Here is a 12490-nt window from a genome sequence, read left to right as displayed (position 1 = left end):
TCACCTGCTCCAAGTTTTAAGCCCGAGCTAGTGGGAACGGCCTCAGCCAATTCACCTTGAGGATTATAGTGAACGTTAATGATGCATGACAAATCAGTTCTCTCCTCCTCTCGCACACATAGTATGAGAAGGCAACACCAGTCATTTTTCCAGTGGAGGGTGCCATGCTTCCTCACGCTTGAATGATCTTGCCTAGTGTTAGTCAGATACGTTCCTGAAAAATTTAATGAGAGCCTTTCTTCAGCTAGTGGTCAATATATAAAAAGCCATGAACTATGCTGTGCCTTTTGAGATTATCTTAGCACTTCCAAACAACATCCTGCCTCCCCTACAGGCTGTACAGGCTGTGTGGTGAGTTCCTCTCCATTGATAGAGAATAGTCATTATGAAGAACACACACACACCCACCCACACACACACACACAGGGTAAACACTGTACACACAGTAAGCTGAACTTGAGCACAGTCTTGAAAAGAAATGTTCTCATTGTTCCTTTGAGTTATTAGTTTGAATGTATAGTTCTAGAAAAGTTCTTCCATGGCATTGTTTTAACAAACCCTTTTCGGTTCCATTTAGCACCTTTTTACCCAGTTTTTCTCCCCCAGTTTAATTGTGGCTAAATTCCACCCACTAGTTAAGTCTCCTATTGCATTGCTACTAGGCTGGGAGGGTGAGGACTAGCATGCTCTACACGTGAAGCCGCCACAACTTTTTGAACCGCTGGTAATGTAGTGTCATTGACCACCTCATCATGCTTGAAGGAGAATGCTAACTCTTTATTTTATGTCAGATAACAGACAGAAGCACTGGCCAGCATCCCACTGGTGGCAGGAGAGGGAGGGCAATCCTAGCCACACAGAGAAAGTGAGGCCAAATATGCTCTTTTCATCTTCTGGCCACAGATATGTGGCATTGGCTGCATTGGATCTTCCAGTTTCCCAATGATGGAGCCAAACGCACCTTTGTTTTTTAGAATGTTCTGTAGTTCTTCAAACATCTCTCTTCAGAAGCTCAAGCAAACCACTAGTCCATGTCAAAGTACTGTTATTAAAAGCAAACGTATAAAGAAAAGCACATTTATTTCTCTAATAAAGGTGGTATTAATTGTAATATACCATTGATGTTTCTTGCATATGTGAAGCCCACACCCAACAACGAATATCACAAAAGAACTGAAAATGCTTGAAAGTGGTCTATAATGTGTTTTGGAATAAAACTCTTCCAGTTAATCGTTCAGTTAGATATTAGAAAGGCGCGGTTATTGCAGTCATGTGCAACGTTCAATGAAAAGAGCAAAACTGGCTGCAGTCTTGAATAATTTTCATTTCTCCAACCTGAGTGGCCTCAAGCGGCCTGTTAATCTGTGAAAAATCCTAAGGAGGCTGACAGCACTCGTCTTTTATCTCTCATCCATTTGATCAAAAATTATGACAGGGCATGGAAAGGCCAGGATCAAACACCACCTATGGACGTATTCATGTTTCTTTGTCCCTAAGGATGTTTTTAGAGCTCTCAAAGTCCCAGTGGACAACTGGTGGATGCATGCTAGCTAAGAGGACTGGATGGTGAGTGCCTGGCTTGTGGCTCTTGGCTGTCGGCTCACAGCCCAGATGAGTTTTTCTCCTAAAAGGCCTATTAGATCAAAGTAAACATTCAGAGATCTCTGAGCTTGAGCCTGTCGCCCTGCAGTGCGAAAACGAGAACAGTCCAAACAGTCTGGCAAGTGTGCTACAGTCTGCATAAGTAGCATCCCTCTGGGGGCACAAATCAGACCATTACTGTATTCCTTTCCAGCACACATTCAATCTTGTCAAATTGAAAGAAGCTTTGGCCAACACTTTATAGCAGATGCAAGGCTATACTGTATTGTATACAGTACTGTGCAAAAGTCAGAGACCATCTTTCATTTTTTTCATTTCCAGTTATTAATTTTTCAGGGTTCATAGAGGTGTTCTTAATTGTTTTTACTGGAAATTAAATAAATGAAGGGGGGCACAGTACTATAAGTGTATGTAATAACCATGTCTATTGCAGAAGGAAGGAGAAAGTCAATAGAAAATGTTTCTTTAAAAAACACAATAACAACAAAGCAACTTTGGGAATTACCTGGAGTTTGGAACACCAAAAAAAATTAAACATTGTAAACAAAATGGGACTCAACAACTGCGCCAGACCCAGTGGGCTCAACTGTTACCATTAGATAAACAACACTTAAAGCTTTCATCTTTGAGAGAGAGAGAGGAGAAAATCAAGCTCTACTCTTGCTTCAGATCTGAAAAAATCCACAGGTGTTTCTGCCCATCCTTCTGCTGTGAGAAGACAGCTCAGCACTATGAGTCTGAAAGGAATTGTAGCTGTCAAGAAGCTGCTACTAAGAAGGAGAAGACTTACAAACCCCAAAAAGCAGCTGCTGGTGATCTCAGAATCACCCCCAGAACCAAGACCTCATCACTGAGTGTGTTTGGTATTACTTGGATTGTGAGAAACAGAAAATGCAGCATTTCTTTGAAAAACGGAAAGTTTCATTTAATAAGAATAGAAGCTGTGACAAACAATAATAAGTGCAAATTAATGAATGAATGACACACTAAATAGTAAAAATATTGATATTGTGTGTGTTATTGTGGCTTCTGTGTAATTTTCTGTTAAAATGTTTGTTTTTTCCTAATGCTGAAAAATGATTATTTTGTACTGAACTGTTTTGACTGGAAACTGAATAAACAAAGGTTAGTGTATAATGTTTGCACAGTACTATAAGTGTATGTAGCAACCATGTCTATTCTCTGTATGCTACTGCTGTATTCTGATCCTCTGTACTTTCTTGTTATTATGATACTTATTGATTTAAAATTCTTTAACATTGAACTTTTCACACTTATGTAGTACATTTATTACCAATGATTATTAAAGAATTGTTCTTTAGGGAATCAAATATGGTTCTTCAATGACAGTACTCTAAAGAAACCACTTTGGAGCTATTTCATTTTTAACTAATGTAATTTTTTTGTATGCCCTTTTTAAAATACATTTAAAATAGCCACAGCTACAGAAAAGCCATTTGGACCTAACTTAACGAATATAAATCTCATGATGTAATATATGCCATAACTTACATAAGCTGTGAGAGAGTGCTCTATCCCCTCAGATTATGGTTGTGTAGTGAAAATCCTGCATTTGCTGGTGTGTACTCGTATTTATATACACACAAATATATACATGAATAGCTCAGTTTCATCTCTCAGTGTAATGGCAAAGCAGCAGCCATGCTGAAGGCATTGCCTGCTCTTGGTGCAGTAGCATTTGAATGTGAACAGGGAGGCTGCTCTCTATCGTAAGGCTACGAGTGAGCAGGGATGCTGAAAGCCATTAAAAGAGAGAGCGTGAGTAAAAGGGAGAGACGTGCTTTTGCGACACTACTCGTGAGTGAGTGTGAGTGTGTGAGGAGGCCGTGAGTCGTGCAGGATATGAAGCCCCCACACTCCCCACTCCTACTTGGCATGTGTGTCATGTGCTGGGAGAGGCTGTGGGCGATGATGGTCATTTGTTGCGTCACGCGTGGGGTTGTGTGAACAGGAGGAAGCTGGAATCACTCTCCCTTTGCCTGTGTGTGTGTGTGTGTATGTTTGTTTTTGTTTTTATACAGACCAGAGACAAATCAGACTAACCCAAAAGAAATGGTTCTTATAAATTGTTTTCTACAAGAACAGGTATTAAAATTGAAAGGGCAAAAACATTTATTTTGCCTACTGAAGTTAAGGTTAGGGGTCAGATTAAGAAAAATAAACAGGCTATAAAATATTCTATAACTTTTGTATAGGCCACATTTTTTTTATTTTTTCCTACACTCTCACTCTCACTGGGGCAGTACCCTTCCTGTCACTGTGGTGGTACCCTCAGGGTCATGGAGCATAACTGTACCATAATCCACTGAAATTATATTTTCTAAGATGTATTGACTCGACACACCCCGTCTCATCGCCAGGCTTTTAATTAAATGGTTCTGTTTTCAAAAATTAGTTTAGAAAATATACAAATGTCAACTTTTCCACTGGGAAATATTTATTTAAGGTACACAATTGGAACTTAAACCACTGTTGTACCTTTGAGGGAACATTTACACTGTTTGTACCTTGAGGAACAAATCATGTACCTGGATGGTACCTTTATTTCTAACAGTGTAATATGTCAAATTCAGTAATTGTGCATTAAAACTAATAGAGGATAATGTTAACTTATTTTCACTCAGAAAATCAACCAAACATGTCATTTGAACAGGAGTGCCCAAACTTTTGTATTTTTGTATACAACTGTATGTACATGGACAAAATAAGCTTCATCAGATTATATTTATTATTCTTTCACTTAAACATCATGCAAACGTAATTTCCAGTTTTTTCACTGATCTCCTTTAAGAATAACAGTGGCATGTTAATGTCCATGCTCCTCTGCAAGTTTTCATAAAGTTAGATTGCATGTTGTTTTGAGGGAAACTGGTGTTTTCCACATTACAATTGTTAATAGGTCTCACGCAAGCACTGTCCAGACTGCTGAACCTGTCCTCTGTTGCCAACGTTACTGGAAGTAGTGATACTGCTAGAATCAGTGGCATTTAAAAGCTAAGAGGCCACAGTCTCAGAGATAGTAAAATTGTCTGCCATCTGCAATTCCTTTCTTTTGTACTAGATTAATTACAGTTTCATGGTCAAATTGAAAATGATAACATACTACAACTCCAACATTTATTGAACTGCGCTTTGTGTTCTTTTATCTGACAAATATTAAGACTCAACTACAACCTCAATTCCAATGAAGTTGGCACATTGTGTAAAACTTAAAAACAGAATACGATGATTTGCAAATACTTTGCAAATACGATGATTTGCAAACACTGAATGGCCGTGACCTTTGATCCCTCAGGCGGCACTGCATTAAAAACCGACATCATTCTGTAGTGGATATTATCACATGGGCTCAGGAACACTTCAGAAAACCACTATCAGTGAACACAGTTCGTCGCTCCATCTACAAGTGCAAGTTAAAATTCTGCCATGCAAAGTGAAAGCCATATATCAACAACACCCAGAAACGCCACCGGCTTCTCTGGGCCCGAGCTCATCTGAGATGGACTGACGCAAAGTGGACTCTCTGACGAGTCCACATTTCAAATCAAAGCGCAAAATATGACAACGGAGATGCCGGACTGTTGAGCAACTGATGTTGTACATCAAGCAAGAATGTGAAAGAATTCCACCTACAAAGCTTCAACAATTAGTGTCCTCAGTTCCCAAACGCATATTGAGTGTTGTTGAAAGGAAAGGCGATGTAACACATTGGTAAACATGCCCCTGTCCCAACTTCTTTGGTATGCATTGTAGGCATCAAATTCAATATGAGTGAATATTTGCAAAAAACAATAAAGTTTATCCGTTTGAACATTAAATATCTTGTCTTTGTAGTGTATTCAATTGAATATAGGTTGGAAAGGATTTGCAAATCATCGTATTCTGTTTTTATTTATGTTTTACACAACGTCCCAACTTCATTGGAATTGGGGTTGTAGAACGGTATCACTCTGTTTTCTCTTGTGTGCTCTTCAGAGTAAGGGACCATCAGAAAATTACAGGACAATATAGCTAAGGAAAGGGAATAAAATACTCCCTGATTATTTTCCACATGGTTGCCCGAATATGAGGACTCATATATGCCTGTCACATAACTAATCCATGATATGCTCACAAAAGAATATTGTAATGTAATGTGATGTAATTTATCAACAATGATAAATGACAATGATAAATATCATTCCACTCCTGTATAATTTAGCCTATAACCCTTTTCACAGTTTTACAGTCCAGTCAGCACCTCCACATGTCTATTTTTTCATTACTTAATTATAACATTTTGTAACTTTCTTGACATTTAGAAGTTTGAGATATACTTCTGGTGAACGTCAGTGAAGATGCCAGAAAGGATTCAGCTATGCAGGTTGACTCATTTATACCAGTTAGCACTCATCAGAGTTTATAAAGGAAGAGGAGGAGTGGAGGTAGTAAGGTTGTAAGGTGGTTGCCGGCCTACAGTGGCAGTGGCTTGCCTCCCAGAATTGATTCAACTGACTCACCCAGCTACTTTTTAGACTCTGAGATTAAACTCTTTATGAACATAATTTGCTTATTTTTACTTTGCTATCGCTGGGTCTCCCGATATTACATTGAATTATCCAGATATCACGTTGAACGTATTATTTGAAGCTGTTATAGCTGCATAGCTGCAAAGCTCCTGTGAGCATATATAAGTAAGAACTGCACTGTACTGTACTTGTATGGTACTTAAAACAATAAAACTTGCTGGAGGGGATGTAAGGCCATGTGTACTCTCCTGTCTGAAAGCTCTGCCGCTCCACTGGCCTTGACACACTGTTTCATCAAGCATGCATAAACCTCGAGACATTTGTCATCTACTCTCTATGGTCACTGTGTCTTTCTCTTCTCCTCTCTCTAAAACACACACAGACACACAAACATACTTGAATACACGAATGGATGCTGTGCATTAGCACAGCACAATACATAACCATTATCGTGACATTGCCATTGCAATACTGACATCACAGAACTTGTGTACTACACAAATGACCATCTAACCAGTCAGTGAATGAATTATTATGTGCTGTAAGCACCCTGAGAAATCATAATGCCCTTTGGATGAATCAAGGCATTTGCATGATCCAGCAATCCAATAACCTTCTTCAAAAATATTCAAAACCGATCTGACTAATACATTTTTAAATATAATGAGTATAGTCACAGTCACAGTGAGCATCCTTAAAGAAAAAAAACACATGAATTTCACATGCAAAATGTAAACTGCAAAAAGTCACATGTTTACAAGTAAACACATGAATAATATGACATATGACACTTAATGGCACATATGATCTGACATTTCACATGATCAAACTTTTTTCTGCACATTATTTTTACATACATGTGAGGTAAAAAACATGTGTTTATATATTTTGTCTAATGGTAGAAATAATAGAAAGTAGTAAAAATATATTTTATTATATAAATATATTACATTTAATATTGAACTACTGCCTGAATTCCCTCCTCTGAATACACAGTTTCCATTGCTAGTGTTAAAATTAGCCCAATTAGAAAACAGTTCATTAGTATTTAGAAGTATTTAGAAACAATATCCTAATGGTTGCGAGGATTTAGAAAGTACTTAACTGCACTAAATAATAATAATAATAATAATAATAATAATTGCAAAAGCAGAAAATTTCACAATGTGTTTATCTCCCCTAATATCATTCAGCCCTCACATTCAGATCTGTCCATGTTCCAAGACACAAATACAAAAACAGATGGACTAGCCTGCACATACACACATGCTCACAGTCTTCTCAGCCAATACTTATACACCCAGAATACTTATGAATCCCAGTGTGTTCCTAAATTTGCCTTGTTATAGTCCAATTCACACTCTGCACAAGAGCTTATACATCTCATAGTGCGCACGCACACACACACATGCAGCTCAAGAGTGTAGAGTACAGCAGAGGGTCAGGTTGTAATCTATCCAGTAACCTGATCACACGCTGTTTGCCAGTTTCATTAAATTTAAATACCTGCCCTGAGGTAAAAAAACAAAACAAAAAACCTGGACCTGCGATCCATCCAGAAACAATACCTGTATATAGTTCACATAGGCTGTAGAAAATAAATAGACTAGTGTGTACACACACATATGTATCGCTGCTGTTGGAAGAAAACCTTGTATCTCCAATTTGTCATTTTTCAGTTTTTGACTAAATCGGAAAATGCCTATTGTTTTTTACATTGTGCATAAATGTCATAATAAACAGACCAAAAGAAACGTCCCAAAATAACGTGAAAGATGTCTGGTTCCATTGACTTACGTTAAAAGTAAAGTAGGTTTTTTCCTTCTCCTGTACAGTTACTAATTTGGAGATACAAGGTTTTGATCCAACAGCAGCGATATATATATATATATATATATATATATATATATATATATATATATATATATATATATATATATATATATATATATATATATATATGTATGTATGTATATGTATATATATATACACATGTATGTAATTATGTATGTATGTATGTATGTATATACACACATTATATATATATATATATATATATATATATATATAAATATATAAATAATAAAGATGTAGCATAATTACATTGTGATATTGCAAAAGTGTGACACTATGCAATCTATTGCATTTTTACTAGTATGCCACCTAACGCATTTACATTGAATGAACACTAAAGTTTGCAACCAATCAGCCTTAAATAACATCCCACTCCAGGTGTGCAACAAAATGATTGTTACAGAAATTCACTTCAAATATTGTCAGAATATTGAATTATGAACCTATGAATCAGATGGAATGATGGACTTTATCATTTATATTCAAACTCCTATTAAAAACTTTTACTACATGACTCCAATTTCAGTAAAAAAAAAAGGGAAATATTATATATGAATAATGCTCACTTACCTTTATTTATTCCCCAAAGAGCGAAAGGGTGAAAAAAAACACATCACCGGGCTATGCAGTGTGAGAGTGTATACTGTGCTGTGAAGCTGTTAAATCCACATCTCCATTAATGTGGATGAGTCCTATTCAGCCATGTTCACAGGCTGCTACTGCACTGCCACCACTAACGATTATTTTCCCCACCACTGACCACTGCTAACTGCCAGCCTAAAAATACTCTTAAAGAGACAGCATCTCTGCCTCTCTCCCCTTCTTTCTCCCTCCCTTCCTCTGCTCTTGCCCTCCAGCTGATGAGGGACCGCCCCTAATCTCCTCCTGCCCACACAGACCAATCAAAGGCAGTCAGGAAATCTGTAGTGATGTGTAGTAAGCGAGGAAAAGAAGAGAGGCAGGCAGCTGTGAATGAGAGATAGAGAGAGATGGATAGAAGGGAATCAGCAGGAGATTATGGACTTAAGAGATGCAGCATTTTATGATGGTCATGACGTGGGAGGAGGGTTATTACTAGTACTACTGTCTATGCAGCACAAATCCCAAAGACTGCTGCTATTCCTATTTCAAAAAACAGCAGTATTTGCAATGTTCACTCTTCTATAATGAGAACTGTTATGAAATGTTGCTTATGGCCGTCCATCAGTGTCAGTGGTGGCCATAACAGTGGCTAAGGTCAACATCAGTCTCCATTACAAACACAATGACCTTCAGAGGAAAAAAAAAAAACCCTTTCACTAAGGTGGCTATATTACATATGGAATATATTTCCATATGGGAGATATTTCTGAGAAGATTAGATACTGTATAAGATAATCCACTTGCATAACATCACTCCAGAACAAAACCTTGCATCTCCATTTTTGTTTTTCCATTTTTTCTTTTTTTTTGCCATATATTTGAAAACACCAGTTGCTGTTTAAATATTGTTAAGGTCTTATGATGAACATACCAAAACAAATGGTCCAAAATTGCTTTGAATAAAGCTTTTGTCAACTTATTTAAAAATGCATTTTTAAATTGGACATTGGACACCCCACCAAGTTTCAGCCTAACTAATCAAGCACATAGCCTTGCAATCTCAATAGATGAACATTGGCAGCAGAATGATTTGAATACTGTAGAGCTCATTGATTTTAAACGTGGCACTGTCAGAGAATGCCACCTTTGCCGCAAGTCAATTTGTCAAATTTCTGTCCTGCCTAAGTCGGCCTCAGTCAACTCTAAGTCTGAAGTGAAAGTGTCTAGGGCAACAACAGCTCAACTACAAAGCAGTAAGCCATACAAACTCAGAGCAGGGTTGCCAAGTGTTGAAGCATGTACTGTCTGTCCTCTGTTCGATCACTCACTGGCCTCTGGATGTGTTCTCTGAAATGAAGAATCACGCCTCACTATCTGGCCAAATCTGACTTTGACGGGCGCCAGGAGAATGCTACCTATGAGAATGCACAATGGCAGTTGTAAAGTCTGGTGGAGGAGGGATAATGGACTAGACTCAGGGTGTGGATGAGGCCATTTAGTTTCAGTGAATGCAACTGGACACAAAGACATTTTAGACAATTATATACCTCCAACTTTATGTCAGCTGTTTGGGGAAGGCCCTTTCCTGCACAAAGTGAGAAGCAAGATCCATAAAAAAATCATGTGAAGAGTTTTGGGGAATCCAGTGGCCTGCATATATCTACAACATTTAGATACACATACACATACACACAATATATACAAAATATTTTCCCCTAGGGAAACTATGAATATTTGATCTGTCTGTAGCTTCTATCCATCTTTCCACAAAGGTATAAATATCATGCTGTCATACAGCCTAGTTTCCCTCTTGACACACACCGTCCTTGAAGGAGTAATGCAATAGTGAGGTCTAGACACAGCGCTTTATAATTGAAGAGGTGTAAAGCAAGATGAACCTGAGATTACCTGAGGAGTCGTGTGCTTGACTATCACTGCTTCTTTACAGCTATAATCAGAATGTCTGCTACAAGATTTACAAAGCTTGAAATTTGAAAGGCCTATTTAAACATTGATATTAGCTCAATATGAGGTAGATCCATAGAAACTTGAACTTTAAACTGAGGCTGAAAATTCACATTTAAATCTGCCAACCTGATGTTTTTGTTTGATGGCATTCTGCATGTTGATGCTGAATTACGCAGCTGTCGTTTTGCATCTGTGACAGAGATTCATGATTAATTCATCTAAATTTAAAATGCTACTTTTATGCAATACAAAATAGAAGGAAATCTGTTGAATGAATGCAGGTCTATCTGGTCCTGGCATTTTGGGCACAGACTTTGAATGAGTCACTCTGCAAATGTTCTCACTTTGTAAAGCCCACACTTTTCATGATGCTATTATTTTTAGGCAGAGAGGAGTGAACCATGACCAATCAATTTTGAAACCCGTAATTAAAGTTGTTGGTGCTCATTCATAATACCATTTAGGTATTCTGTCTGATAAAGCAACAGAAATGTAGAAATGAAATGCGGATTCGTAAATAAAGGAAACTGTGTGAATACATTTGTACGAGGCTTACACACTTGTAACTGTGGAACAAATCAAGATTGCATTTGCATGAAGATTCTCATTAGATTACATTTTCCAGAATCATTAAGTGAGACCAAATCTATCTCAAAGTTTTTGTTCTTCAAAGCCTTTGATATCATTGCCTTTGGAAATGCCCTGCTACAGGCTTATACAAATAAAAAGCACAGCAAGCACCTTGCAACTGCAGTTCATTTGAATTTTGTTTAGATTGTATGGCTTTCTTCACTCTGCTTTGAATTTGAATGAGCAGATATGGCTCTTTACCAGCATATGGCATGCCACTTTAACAGATGTGCTATTATTTTCAAAAAACCTGCCAAGTGGACCAATCAGAGAGGAAGATTTGTTTTAAACTGCATAAAACAGTTGTCACTGCAACTATAACATTGCTGAATTTGGTTCAGTTTGACTCATTTACCAGGTTTCAGAAACTGTAAGAATATCTGTGCTCACTTTTTTCATTGAGTAAATGACTACTAATGAGAAACCAGAGGCTATTTTGAGTCAAACTGTAAACGGCTCGAGTGTCCAAGGCTCTCTCTTCACATTTCAAAGGATGGTGGACTTAACAACCTTGTGTGGCGTGCCCTCACCTGTCAGGTTTGAGAAGGGGTGCCCAGAGAAAAGCAGCATCATTTTCAGGTTTGCCTTTCATGAGCAGGAGAAAAGTTATACTTCAATATCACCTTCACTGGCAGTGCATGCTCGCAGGAGTGTAAACTTAGCAATGTTACTGTACTCCAGAATTACAATGAGAGATCGAGTCCCCGCTCAAATATTCATGAGTTGCCACGGCCACACAGCTGTTCCTGCATCCATCTCCATCTCGCTCTCCAAGGTACTCAGAGTGCTCACAGGCAGTGTGTCAGTATAGTATTTACATTACTGTTCAAAAGTTTGTAACAACTTGTCACGTAATAAATGTTATTCAATAAAACCTACAAAGTGTAGAGGAAATTATTATAACCTAGACAGCACATGTAAACGGATGGTTTATTCACAATTTACAAAAGTAATTCTATATTATAAGCAAGACATGGTCACCACTTTTACAATTTCACACAAATCTACAGAATTAACATTATATTAGAACCATGGTATGATTTCAAACCAAAAAAAAGTCTGAATTAAAGGACAGTATGTGAAGTGCTGATATAAACAGAAAGCAGTAAAGAGTAAATTCTGCATGATTTGTATCAAAAACAGTGTAAAAATAAGATATTAGTATATATTAATATCAGTATTTATTTATTTATTTATTTACTTACTTACTTACTTACTTATTTATATGCTTATTCCAAATGAGGGTTTTGATTGTGAATAGGTATTTTGTGATTCATAATGTGCCACACTTTCAGTTGGAGTCAGGTCTGGACAGGTAGGCCAGT

General features: G+C 37.5%; 1 protein-coding gene across 1 annotated transcript in view; it reads right to left on the bottom strand.

Moving 5' to 3' along the window:
- pclob (piccolo presynaptic cytomatrix protein b) overlaps positions 1–8702 on the bottom strand; it is a 107395-nt gene extending 98693 nt beyond the window's left edge. Inside the window, exon 1 of the mRNA XM_037540017.1 lies at positions 8556–8702. The gene's annotated coding sequence lies outside the window, so the exon portion shown is untranslated. The remainder of the gene's footprint in view (positions 1–8555) is intronic.
- Positions 8703–12490: the final 3788 nt, after the last annotated feature.

The sequence above is a fragment of the Pygocentrus nattereri genome, chromosome 7 (assembly GCF_015220715.1).
Source record: "Pygocentrus nattereri isolate fPygNat1 chromosome 7, fPygNat1.pri, whole genome shotgun sequence".
Classification (NCBI taxonomy): domain Eukaryota; kingdom Metazoa; phylum Chordata; class Actinopteri; order Characiformes; family Serrasalmidae; genus Pygocentrus; species Pygocentrus nattereri.
Note: the sequence above shows the minus strand (reverse complement) of the source record. Positions and strands in the feature narration are given on the sequence as shown.